Source organism: Argiope bruennichi, chromosome 3 (genome assembly GCF_947563725.1).
Source record: "Argiope bruennichi chromosome 3, qqArgBrue1.1, whole genome shotgun sequence".
Lineage (NCBI taxonomy): Eukaryota > Metazoa > Arthropoda > Arachnida > Araneae > Araneidae > Argiope > Argiope bruennichi.
In genome coordinates, this window is record NC_079153.1 from 33831559 (window position 1) to 33846295 (window position 14737).

General features: G+C 32.5%; 1 protein-coding gene across 1 annotated transcript in view; it reads right to left on the reverse strand.

Annotated features, from left to right (window-relative positions):
* LOC129963050 (leishmanolysin-like peptidase) overlaps positions 1 to 14737 on the reverse strand; it is a 299490-nt gene that overhangs the window by 134923 nt on the left and 149830 nt on the right. The window lies entirely within an intron of this gene.

Genomic DNA, 14737 nt, shown 5'->3' on the forward strand with positions numbered 1-14737 from the left:
GTCTTCGTTTTCTGGATTTCGGAACCATGAAACTGATATACATTTATTGCTAACTTCAATTCGTTGGACAACAGATTATCTATAAACCAGTAATTAATTTTGAAGACATGTAAGATAGGAAGTCTTTTCAATAAAGTTTTGCAAAAATAACTGTATATCAAATTGAACAATATTCTATAATTAGTCCAATTCGGATCTTGGAGTATTCTAATGCCATTCTAAAACAATATGACATAGCTTGTACATCAATAGCTCAAGATTCTTGTTCAACAAAAAAAAAGTAAGATAGCTCCTATAAAAATGAAAGAAACAAAGCGTTGGGACTAAAACCAACATAAAATCTAGATAAGAATGGAATGCCTTCATTTGAATGCGAAATTTTATTCAGTCTCACTTTCAAGCATAGATTTAATACATAGTCAAGAATTTATCAGTAAATTAAAAAGATATTAAACATATGATGCATAATCTTATAATTTCAATAGTTAAGAAATGGAAATATACTCAATCGTTTTCAAGGAGAAAAATTTCCTTTCGTCTTTTAATAGTCAAAGAGTAGAAAATTCGAGAAAAAAGAAAGATAATTTTAGCCATAAAAATACGTTAATAGTAAATAATCAAACAGTTTGGTAGTTCAAATATTAACACAAGTTACTAAAATACTCAAATTCAACAGACAAATTATCGAAATTTTAAGGGCACATGAACAATCAAAAAGATACATGAAGTCAAAAATGTAAGTATAAGTAAATGTAGACAAGCAGTCACAAGCCGAAATTAAAATTTTTCTTAAAACATAATCTATGATTTACAAAAATTAACATTATTGGTTATAGAAAGATTCCTTCTGATTCCTTCGTAGAAAGTTCAAATTCCGATTCCACCGTAGAAACTGAGCTTGAAATATGAGGAGTGGATCATTTGATCTAAGCAAAGTACAGAATTATTAAATGAGTTCTGGCATTTAAAAAAAAAACCCTCAAAGTGGATTTTTTAGTGAAACAAGTGATTCCATAAATTGGTGACCAATGCTTATGCTGTTATAAACTTTATTGTACTTATCTCTGTCCAAGTAATTTAACCATAAACAATCGTTTCAAAAATATTAATATTCAGGATTTAAAGATTTTTTTTGGATCACAATTCAATTTATAAGGAAGGGCGGATTTATAGATATTTTGGAGTCAGAGGCAGTGTGGGTTATAAGATCCCTCTTAAGATGATGAATTTGGTCCGATAATTTAGCACATTTTTAGAATGTTAATGATTTATTTTAGGTTTGTTTGTTTGTTTGTTTCTTATGGCACTTGCCACTGACAAGCCCGCTGTTACGAAGACAGCGATTTAAGCCTGAGGGGGAACGTCTCTTATTTTTTATAGCAGCGCCAACTAGGGCCAAGAGTACGACTTTGCCACTCACGCATCATTCATTCGCTTGCACAACCCCTTTTTACAGGAGGGCACATTCACACATCTCACAGATAGAACAACAGAAGAACAACCATGCCCAAACCGGGACTCGAACCCGGGACGCCCAGATCACGGGGAAGACGCGCTACCCCTATGCCAGGACGCCGGCTTATTTTAGGTAAATATAGCTTATGTTATTTAATTTGTGAATATGTATTTGTCTATTTGTCTATTACGATTCGAGACTGCCTAGTATTAAGTTCGTACACAACATTATTGAAACAGAGAATTCGGTTTTATAACTATTTTGATAAAGAAGTCAATGTAATGAAATATATAGCAACTTAACTAACTGAATTTGATAAAGTGTTAATATTATCCAAATATTTTACTATTCATAGAATATGCATTTTTGACAAATTTATTTATTTGATAATTAATAAAATAAAATTCTTTTATTCTATTTGCTTGAGGTATCCAATTATCCTAGCGGTGCTAGGCAGCTGACCAATAAGAAATCCACCACTGGTCAGTTTAGACTAGTTTAGTTATATTAACTTCCTGTTTTAAACAATAACAATCCAAAATAGCAACACTACGGCTATTTTGGGATGGACCTCGCAATTTTGAACCACAGACAGATGACGAAGTCGACACCTGAGCTAGCACAATCCCTCTCTAAATTTCCACGCCATACCAGCGGGAAGATGTTTGCCCCGAAGGATTTAACATGCACTAGACTCGATTACATGACGGCTCTTAGGTGGAATCGGGTCTCGAGCCGGAAACCCTCCGGTTCCGAAGCCGAGACTTTATCACCAGACCACCACGGCTTTGATATTTTGATAAAGGAGTCAATCTAATGAAATACGAGTACATAGCAACTTAACCAACTGTGTTTGATAAAATGTTAATATTAATTATCCTACTATTTTATTATTCATAGAATACGTATTTTTTATAAACTTTATTTGATAAATAGCAAAATAAAATTTTCTAATCAACCTGCTTGCGGCATCCTTTCAGCTTAGTGGTGCTATGCAGCTGCCAATAGGAAACTCGGCACTGATCAGATCGCTTAGATTAATCGTACCTATTCTTAAATTGAAATTAATAATTTTATATCTCAGATTTAACAAACCCAAATGCAATCGACCCTTCTTCTATTTCAGCTTTCACAAGCTTCCAGTTCTTAAACTAAACATTTCGCTTAGTTATATTTAATTCTTATCAGCACAAAAATGATTAAATCTTTAAAATATGCGTCTTTCTTTTATTTACTTATTGCTTTATTGTGATGTAAATATGCAACAGAAGAGAGCTTAAATTTCACTTCTCTCTGTCTCTCTCTTAAAGGATATTAAATTTACGTTTCAAAATTACATGAGAGTTATTTGAGAAAAGATCTCGCAATTGAGATTACATGAGAAAGAGGCCAGTCCTTTCACCTCGAATTTTCCATGCCACACTAATATGAGGAGCTCACGTGGGAAAATTTAAAATGCAGTAAGAACGGCATATCTTTGAATCGAAACTAAGTCTAATTAAGGTGTATCTCACTCCCCTAGGTAATGAAAAATTCAATGCATTTCTCCTATGAGCATATTCAGTCAAGAACATGCATAATCAAATATAAAAGGTATTCAAAACTAAATAATTCATTAACATATCTGTGATTAAAGCTAAATACATAAAGCGATTTAATATTTATAATGATAGAATAATTTTTCGTGTCTCTGTTCTTGCGAGAGGTTGGTATAACGCATCGACGTTTAAAAGATTAGTACTGTTGTGATGGCACTAGGGAGTGGAGTGGCCTAAGATCAAATAATGGTAAATGCCAGGACGAATCCACACTCTTTTTATATCAAAATCGAGATCCTGTTCGCAGGCCACTATGGTCCTTTAAGTTTCAATTCTGGAACTCATTTAAGTTTCGAGATTTATAAATAGAGAACAGCCTAAAACTGTTAATACTTCTTGTTTACAGCCGATCCGCTACCACAGAACGAAGCAGTATCGACAGTCTAAATCTATTGATACTGTTGGGGAAGTGAAGAAGGGCCACCTAGGAGTCCCTCAGGGTGCCCCCACCTCATAAAACAAATCGCATTATTATAACGACAGAAATGTTCAAATTTCAGAAGGAGGAGAAAGTCTAAGTATATAAGCTTGTGGTAAGAGATTTAGTTTAGTTTAGTTATATTAACGTCCCGTTGTAAAGCAACACTAGGGCTATTTTGGGACGGACCTCGTCATTTTGAATCGTGGTCAGATGACGAGGACGACACCTGAGCTGGTATCCCCCTCTCCACACCACACCAGCGTGAGGACGTTTGGCATGACGGATTTAACGTGCTACAAACCCCCTTACACGACGGTTCTTCGGTGGAATCGGGTCACGAACCTGAAACCCTACGGATCACAAGCCGAGACCTTACCACCAGGCCACCGCGGCCTGTGGTAAGAGATATAGCGATCGAAAAATACCAACTAGGACTGCTATCGTTGGTAGCATGTGTAAAAGTAGACATGATGAAATTTTTCTATTTTCAGGTTTGGTCTTCGAAAATTTTAATATGTATTTAAAGAAATAAAGTTTTAAAGATATATCTTTTCTTATATTTAACATATTCAGCTTACAGATAAAATTTCAGAAATAAATATCGAATTCATTAAGGATTACATTTAGGTGATCTATGTAACATAGCTAAAAAAGACAAACTAAAAAACATTGCACTAAGCTAATCAATCATTCATCCTATTCGCGATTTTCAGGCTGAAAACATTCAATTCATAGGAATGCCAAAAGACTTATAATATATTCAAAATAACAGCTGTTCGTATGTCAAATAACCGCCAGTGATGATCTGATAGACAATCCACATTTTCACGTGAAGACTGAAAAAAAGAAAAAATCTGAAATTATACTCAGAATCTAGGATCTTCTAGAGAAACAAAGATTACTATGATAACCAGGTTTTTGACATTTACTAGAAGCAGATTTTTTTTATTTGTATTATCGGCAAATGATTATAAGAACATACAGCCGTTGAGAGTTCTGCAGAGAGACTTTGTTAAGCTCTCGCTATTTTGAAAATAGAATAAACACAATGAACTTCGCCAAAAAATTACAACTTACAGATTATTGAGAAATTAATTGAGGTTACTCATTACTCATCATTTTGGTAAAGTTCAAATTCAACATTAACTAGTAAATTTCAAAATTTTGAAGGCGCAATAATACAAGTTGGGATGTAGGGAATTTTTTTTTTCAAAAAAAAAAAAAAAAAGACAAACCAAATATACTTTTTATAAAATGTGGAAGTTATTTCAAAAACGGTTTTGATAAACGATAAGCTATTAATTTAATCAATAAATATGTAAAATTGGATTATAATTTCGCCAGCTTTCGTTTAGTTTAGTTACATAAACGTCCCGTTTAAAAACAATACTAGGACTATTTTCAGACTGAAACCTCATCAGGTAACGATACCTGAGATGGAATTACACCAAAGTGTGGACGTTTGATTTTCGGCAACATACTTAACATATAACAAGCCTGTATAGACGACAGATCTTCAGTGGAATCGAGTTTCGAACTTGGAACCCTCCGGTCCCGAGACCTTATCACTAGGGTCCCGAGGTTTTTATATCATCAGCAAAAATACAAGTCGGGTTCATCTATGGAATTAAAGCTGCATTTTGAAATTATATAAACTGAAAAACGATTTCATAATTCGATCACCAGATTAATTTCACAATTTACTGTAAAATGGTTCAGAATTGGAGCAGCACAACTTTACGATAACGATAAGGATAAGCATGGACTAGCTTGATATTACGATGGTATACAAAAGTCAGGCAATAACGCATATAAGCTCCGCAACAAATGGAATCAAAAGGTATTTAAGCGCTACATATCAAATATTTCACATAATTCAGTCAGGGAATCAGCCGAGAATGTGAAGAGAAATAATGTAACATTTCAGTACAGTTAGATTTGCAAATAATCACATTTGTCATATGACTGAGGTCGCCTCAATTAATTTGATTCTTATAAAATGCAGCAAAAGTCTAGACCAGAGAGCACTTATTTTCGGCAGATATAGAAAAAAGGGAGAGACCAAAAGAAGAGCAGCCAAACAATCCTTTAGAATTAGTATAAATCTCAACCTTTAACACTCCCCTACTGCTGCATTGACGACATTGGGTTGCATGCAGATTTTAGACTTAAGGTACATGCAATTCAATTTTTACTTTTTTTTGTATACGTAGTATGGGAAAGTATAGTAATCGTCAAAAAATACGAATTTGATGAATATCTACGTTTTAGGACTCCCTGAGTTAAAAAAACAAAGAAAAAAAGGAAAACGTTTGTTTATCTGTTTGTGATAAAGATAAGTGAAAAACAAATCTTTGAGCTAAACGGTCGAAATTTTATATACTGTTCTGTACTCAATTTGCAGATTTCTATCAAATTTTGAGTAATATCTGTTCCGACTGTTCGAACATAAATTAACACAACAATTACAAAACGAAGAGAGAGATGGATAAAATTCGGTACACAGATTTAACATCTATAGCATCGGTCAAATTTCGAACCAAAACCAATTATAAATTGACTGCTTGCCGGTCTATACTTTCAGAAACCTGTAGACGCGATTCGATATTCCAAATTTGGTCTAAAATTTTGTGACTGCAAGTGCAGTTTTGTGTCAAATTTTTTCTCAACCAGTAAATAAAAACACGTCTAAAACACAAATTCGATTTTTGGATACCATTAACGCAAGCCAGAGATGAGTCGCCAAGGAAAACACGACAGATTCAGTCAAAATGCTAAAAATCCCACCAAAAGTTAATGTTCCGTAACTATTGTATGCTAATGGCATGTAAGACATTATCTGGATGAGAGGATTATAAAAAATTATGCGAAAAAATTTTGGGGTGGCCACTTCCGCTGTTTTTTTTTTTTTTTTTTTTTCACAATTACAATACAAATTACAGTCTCTTTTATTAGCAAGTAAAATTAGAAACTGTGATCTCAATAAAGGCCAGTCTATAGTGTTTGAGTGAAAAATTACATGTATTTTAATACTACAATACGCATATAGTCCAATATCGCTGTACTGGCATCATTGAAGTGCTAATGGTTAAAATAATTAAATGAAGGCGAAAGAAATTAAAATAAAGTTTCATTCAAGATCAGAAGCATCTTAAATTTCCTTTATGGTTTATTAATTACTTCAGCTTTTGGATAGTGTATAAAACAATAATGAAAGAAACAAAATACTCCACTTCACAAAAGACCCACATACAACTCACTGCCCATAGCTAAAAACTGGTTTAGACAAATTTAGACAACTTTTTTCAAAATTATTAAACAACACTTCTGCTTTTCATTGTTTCAGTTTATATTGACTTTGAGTGTTCCATAATTTGTCCAAACCTATTTGCTTCATTTTCCATCGATCTCCTTTGAATCATATCATCCAAATTTCCAATCGCATGCTCATCTCTCATGCGTATATTGGAAGAAATATGGAGAATTCTAAGTTGTAAACTCATTTGATGTAATAAGCAGCGGGTGTGGTCACGCCGAAACATTCTAATAAAGGTTCTACTCTCTAATAAGAGTATTGTCCCTCCTCCGTATACCTGCATGACATTGTGGATCTTGGGAAACCTGTGAATGACACGAGCACACATTTTTATTTTCGGAATCCACACATGAGCATTTTGTGGTTCGTAATAAAGGAAAGAAAGCATTTGAGTACGCATTTTGGACGCTTATTTGACACAGAACTACAATTTTAGCAACAAAAGAACACGCTACATTTCACTTATCTAGATCCTTGCATTTTTAAATTATCATGTTTGCATGCAGGCAGGCAAAAAGGCTGAAACACGGTCAACTCCACGACTAATTTCGTTCAAAATTTGATATGAATCTACATTTTAGATGCAACATCTGCGTATCAGAATTTGTTTATCTTGTTCTTCGTATTTAGTAGTCACTGTTCACTTGCACTCGGACAGACAGATTTACATTGAATTAATTTTATTCAAAATTTGATACTAAGTTTGAAATTTGACGTAGAGACTACATACTAACTTCATTTGTCTAGCTCCAAGCGTTTTCTAACTGTCTCGTTTAGAGACATACATAATTTCAACAATGTAACTTCCGGGGGAGGTCTGGAACGTAGATATCCTTTAACATCTCGAGTTTAGTTTAGTTATATTAACGCCCCGTTTTTTAAAAGCAACACTAGGGCTATTTTGGGACGGACCTCGTCATTTTGAACCTCGGCCAGATGACGAGGACGACACCTGAGCTGGTACCCCCTCCCCTCTCCACACCACACCAGCGGAAGGACGTTTGGCCCGAACGGTTTAACGTGCAATAGAATCGCTTACACGACGGCTCTTCGGTGGAATGGGGTCTCAATCCTGAAACCCTCCGGTTCCAAAGCCGAGACCTTACCACCAGGCCACCGTAGCCCCTGTTAACATCTAGAATTCATTTTTTAATTACAATGTTTTCTCTTTGTATACTTCACACAAGAGAAAGTAAAAAAAGGATTTTACATCCAAACGAACACAGAATCAGGATATACATATGAAATTTGCCTAACAAATGTTTTTTGAAATCAAACCGAGAAATGCCATCGACAAAAGAGAACTCGCCACGTACCGTAGGATTTATATACAGATTACTGCATTTCACATATTTCCAATTGTATTCTACGTCATATTACAATATCCCCGTGGAAGAATGGAAACCGCCTTCCCTTACATCAAATTCTGCTGAATTTATTCATTGATGGTCCCCTTTCAAGAAGCTAAAGAGCAGGCAGCCGAAAGCAGGAAGGCAAGCGGCAGAATCAGAGAGATAAATACAATACCTCTTCCACTCACGCGGCAAGCTGATCGAATGGCTGGAGAATAAAGTAGAAAAGGCGGAGAGAGATGAAGAAGAATGGGATAGGAAAAATTAACTCGAACAAATTACTGTACCGCGTGTAATTGTGATTAAGTAAGCTGATAAGAAGTGGCACTTGAATCATTAAGTCCTCATCTCGTCACCAAACAACAGCAAAGAAAAAAAATCCGACTGCATGCAATTAATACAAATTTCTAGGTACGACAATATTAGATTCATTCATACGGCACAAGGATTTAAACAGCTAGGTTCTGACCAAGACTGGGTGATGACCGAACTTCATTATCGACATATCGTCCAACGCATATCGATATTTTTCGATATATCGGGATATCTTTATTTATTTCTTGCTATTATAAGTTATAAATTGCAACTCTTAACATATTGACATATCAAAACGACTCCAAATAAAAGGAAATTTTAATTATATAATAAAAATATTCGTTTTCTTTTCAATAAAAAAAGTTAGAAAATAATTGTGTTAAAACCCCTCAATAAAGTGTGTGAATGCCAAAGCAATGTCTGCATGTCACAATTTATAATATTGCGTTTTTTTTTTTTTTTGTTTTTTTTTTTTCAATTTTTTTGTTGAAATTTTACTTTTTTTAATGCTGTCTTAAAAAAAGCTTCAGTTTCTTTCATTCTGCATTAAAAAAAAAAAAAAAGAGAGAAACGACATAATAATGCCTATAACAAGTAAAATTAAATAATTTTAATAAATCATGAATTCAAAATCCGATGTTTTGGAAAATTAATTTTGTACATGAATAAAACAACAGACGTTAGCAACAAAAAATAAATACTAACCGGTAACCAAAACGAAACCGAAAACGCAAATTAATTGTGAATATCGATTTATTGTATCGCGATTCATCGTGAACTATTATTCATGATCATGATATCAATATTTTTCGAAAACTGGCATCGAAAAATCAATTTTTCAAAAATATCATTTTTTTTTTTGATAAATCGAAAATTGGCACAGCCCTAGTTATGTCATATATGGAAATAAATTATATTATTGTCAAGAGAATTCAATCCAATTAGTTATGTTTGGAATAGATGAATTATAAAAAGATTATTAATTATTAGCTATTAAAATTATATTTTTAAATAGATGCAAGTCCCATAAAATACTTCTTTAAACCAAGCATAAATGGTCTTGGAAATAATCGATTTCTGCAGCCGAAAGCTGATTAAGCGAAAAATAGAACGAGAAGCTGTTAAGGAGTTTCTTTTCTTTTTTTTACAGAGGTGATATTTGGCTATGCTGGTTTTTAAAATATTGAACAAATATTTTTAAAATGATTAAAATAAAGAACATTAAAAAAATTACTAAATTTTTACTAAAGAATAACTTTTTCTACTAAATACTTAATTCCTTAAAAGATTTAAAATATAACATTATAAAATTTAGTAAACACCAGAAAATTATAGCTCCCCTAATTTTTATTTCCACCACTATATACACATTGATTTCTTATTTGATAATTTTAGCTTTTGAAATAAAATATTTGAACAATATATGATAAAACTCTCGCTTACATATACTGAGATTTTAATAAAGGCTTATGAAAATTGTTAATTTTCTTTGAAAAGAAGACATGAAAGTAATTTTATCCCCAGTAACATTGAGTATATTAATTAATGAGTAATAATATTACAAAAAAGGCTATTTTAAACATGTAACGCCAATAATACCAATATATATATATATATATATATATATATATATATATATAATGTGCCACTTTCATCAGAAACAAAAATTAATCCAATTAGGAATTAAAAATTTTTAAATTTAAAAAAAAAAGGGAATTCGTCTAAACGAATAGGAATTAAAAAAACAATATCAGAAAATTTGAGATAAATTATCAATAATAATTTTCAAGTATGATGAACAAATAAACATTTTCAGACAAAAAAAAATATTCAATAAAGAAATAAAATAACTTCAATTCCAGCTGATGAAAGATGAAACAACTTGAGATTTCTCAAATTCCACACAGAATTTTCTAGGATACTTTCCTAAGTCTAACCAATACCAAAAGTTTGAAGTTTCAAAAAAAATTTAGAATTTTTGCTCTTTAAAACTCTTTTTTTTTTTTCTTTTTTTTATCTAAGGCGGGGGGGGAAAAAAGTCTTGAATGCTTTAGGAATTTTCAGAGAAGCAAACATTACAAATGAGAATTCTTTTCCCGCCTTTAAAATATATTTCCAGAAAATTTCGCGAAGCATTTGGGAACGAGGATATAAATATACAAAACACTTTCAACGAAGTGAAAAAAAGAGAATAAATATATATCCTTCTGTTAGTTTAAGGTTGGCGACTGTTTTACTTGTTACATTTTTGATTGGAATGTTTTTCTGCATAAACAGTCTGAAGCCTGCAAACTTCGAATGTTCCACAAAACGATTTTTTTTTTCTTTCCCGCGCTTTTCAACGTATGCAAACATGAAACCTTCGTTTGCAGACGACTTGGGAGGAAAAGGTTTAGTTTTCGCTTAGGAATGAATTTATTTTCGCGATGAAAGAATGTTAGCACTTCAATTTTTTTCCCCTTCAATTTTATCTTCACACTCTTGTGTGGCAACCATAAAAAGATCTTTTATAAATGTTGGCAACGTATCCTCCCCCATAGACATTCCACTCGTATAAGATTCATAACTGCTGTCGAGGAGAATTCCGAGTAGCAGGCAGTCTTATAAAAGGAATTTTTCGTTTTCAGTTTTTTTCTTTCCAGTTTCTTTTCAAAACTGTTTTGTGTGCTGATAACTTTCCCCAACCCCTTCATTCGCCAAAAGATATCACGTAAGTAAACAAATAGGCGATATATCACGAATGTGCTTTGCCTACTGAAATTCAATATTAAATGCAGGTACAGAAAAGCTCGAAAATAGTAAACAGCACATATAGCTAGCTAGCTTATCGCCTCTGAACCAAGTGTGTGATTTGTATGGAAATGTTGGACAAGCTAATCTTTCAAGAACAATGTTTGCTGCAAAATTCTGTTATTTATTGCACAATTATTGTTGTACCATACATTGTTGCATCATACCATGTTGTGCCATAAAGAACAAACTCAGCCAATATATCCATCTGAGATAGTAAATTAAATTTATAGTAGCCTGATTCACTCGTATATCGCGTTCAATTTGCTATGCTTAAACTCTTGTTTTAATATGTTCGCATCTATGATTGCACCTATTCTCCTCTTATGACGCTAACTTCTTTGCATCTCTTAACTGCAGTAGAGAAGAAAATATCTTTCTACTACAATTAAGTAACTCTACTGTTCTAAATAGTAAGTAAGTGTGAATCACATGCGATTCAAATAGTGAGCAAAATGTTAAAACACGGAGATATAAACTAAACATAGGTGTATTTTACTCGCATCAAATTCAACAGCGAATGAGGTTTTTTTCTAGTCATGAGTCATCCGAATAGATGAAATGGCAATCAACGTGTTTAAGACGCATGTGAATTGTAGGAGAGGAATCCTGTAATTCTGAGCAATGCTCAGATGTCGATTTTATAACCTTAATTTCCGCTACAACAGATAGAGAGAGTATAGTTGCAGAAAAAATATTCATTTCTAAACTTGCCTTCAAATAAAATTTTTCAAGATGAGCAAATATTTATAATATAACTCATTTATTACAAAAAAAAACCCATCAATGAATGTAAGTTAAAATAAAGAATAATCTTTAAAAAAATACTTATAATCTTACACCTAACAAACGCTTGCTGTCGATTTTATACACGATGCTTTTTATCTTTAAAATTCAGCATTTTCTGTAGTTTCCTGTAGTAATTTTTGTAGTCTTTCTGTAGTTTTTAAAACTTTCTTCAATATTCTGTTGTCAATTAATCAATCAGTTAATACATAATTTATTGGCATATCTTGTGTCAGGTAAAATTATTAATTAGAAAATGATGCAATTATACACATAAAAAGGGCTTGTTTATATTCCTCGATTTATATGAAAAAAAAAAAAAAGATTTGCAAAACTTGAAACTTAGCAATCATGAGAGGTAACTAAAATTGGGCGATTTTACTAATTATAGGAAATTTTAAAGTACTAAAAAAACAAATAATAAAAAAACCGTATTGAACTCTGTATTTGCTAACAGTTTCCACACTTCTTATCATTGTAACGACGTTTAACACACAACTATAAACATGGTCTTTCAACACGAAATCAAGAATCTGTGAGTAGCATGTATCTTTAGTGCGTAAGTAACAACAGACAATAATCTAACAAGAAAAATATTGAAATTCTCAACCAGAATATCACCTAGAAATGATTCATTTTCTGAAATCAATTTCTAGCCTTGTTCAGAAATGAAATTCAAAATAAGAACTTCGGATTTTATTAGGGGAAAATAAATTGTACCTTTTAACGTAAACACCTCGACTATAGAGCTGCTGCATTTAATCACATAAGTGAATTGCTTTATTTAACTTACCAGCAGAAAATATATCTCCATTTTTATAACACAGATATTTATTAAGAGACTGACTGAGCATTCCTACGTCAATTATTGTTTAGGAACACAAGGCAATAATCTGATCCATCCCTTTCACAATAAATATCCATTCATACCAGATATAAACGAAGTGGAAATTCATAAACGGCAGACTAGCTTTCATAAAAATGGAAAGCTGTCATACAGATAATGATGGATGCATTTGTTGGTAAACACGGCTGTTTATACAAGAAGGCATGATTTAGTAGCATCCCATGCATTAATGAATACGAACGAGGTCATAAAAGTGTAAATAGTTTTACAATAAACAGAATGGTGCGTAGGAGAATCTATGTCAATGATGTGACTAGACATGTTACTGCCATAAACGGAATTCATCGTGTCAAAACATATTAAAAATGGAGAATTCGAATCTCTAGAGTAAAATATCGCAGTATGACAATGTTTTGGGTGTAATTCGTCTGTTTTTATTTTACTTTAAAAATGTATTCTTAATTTAATTAACAGCGATGACTTGCATGCAAAAAAAATGCAATAACGTGGCAAAGCGCATGAAAATAAATACAGAAATTTAAAAAAAAAATTAAATATTATCGTAAAATGCACTTCAAAATATTAAAAGAAATTATTAAAATAAGAGAAAAAAATTGCACGGATATGAAGTTAGCATCAATAAAAAAAACCCTTTTTAAAATTTTTTAAAATGACGAAGAATAGTTTATGTGTGATAATATGCTATGGAATTACTGAGTAATATGGGGGGCAATGCAAAATTTCATACTTCAAAATTATTTCAAAGGTACATTTATTGTCTTAAACGACATAAAAAAAACCCATGAAAAGTAATAAAAATGCCTCAATACTTTAAAAAAATTGAAATCTGCTATAGCAAATTTTAAGTTTTCATGTGACAACATTATTTTTTTAAGTGACGTGGTATCAATCCGAAAGTAAAAAACCATGTTCTCATGCGGCTCATATTTCGCAACTACCAACATTTAGAAAAGCGATGGTTTTTGTCAAAATCAATCGAGTTCTAAAAGTTTTTTTCTCGAAGCCAGAATTTCTTTTCGCGAAAACCAGTTAAAACCGGTTTTAAACAATCACGTGAATATCAGATAACGCATGCGTTGATATTTAGAAAACGATTCCCCCCCCCATCTCAAAATCGTTCGAGCTCCAAATTTTTTTACCCCAGCTAGAAAAATTGACGATGACAAAAATTATATATAACCTTTGATACCTTCCCTCCCTGTTCGCTGTTTCTTTGTGCTTCTTCGGGCGATAACTTCTTACGATCCTGCCTTTTATTGGCCAGACCAGAGAACTGGGTCCATGGCGGACATTCACGCCAAGCTGTAGCTTTTTGTTGGGCACAAGTTGCCAAATGTGACAACCTTTTTTATCATTTTCTAATAACCCTAAAAGCAAAAAATTGGTGCCTCAAAAACGATAAATGGCTAATTTTTCAGCCCGTGCATTTTTGGCTTTAAAACCCTCAAACCAAAACAACAGCATGTTCATACATGATAAAAAAAATATTTTCAGTAGGAAGTATCAGTAGATCTCTAACAGTTCAGAAATTAGTTATTAGACCAGGATTAGAATAAATACCATACGTAATTGTAACACAGTACAAGTTATAACTTAAAGTAATATTGATTCATCAAAATTCCAAGCTTTAAAGTTCATTCAACGAAACTGGAGCGAGGAAATATAAAGTTGGTATACAGATAATAAATTATTTAAAATTACTTCTTCAATATATGAAAGTCAATATGAAAACTAAAATGATCCAACTTACAAATTCTGGGCACAAACATCGGCTTGTAACCCAGGGAAGCAAACAATACTCCCACCATCGCATTCCGAAGGTAGTTAAATTTCGA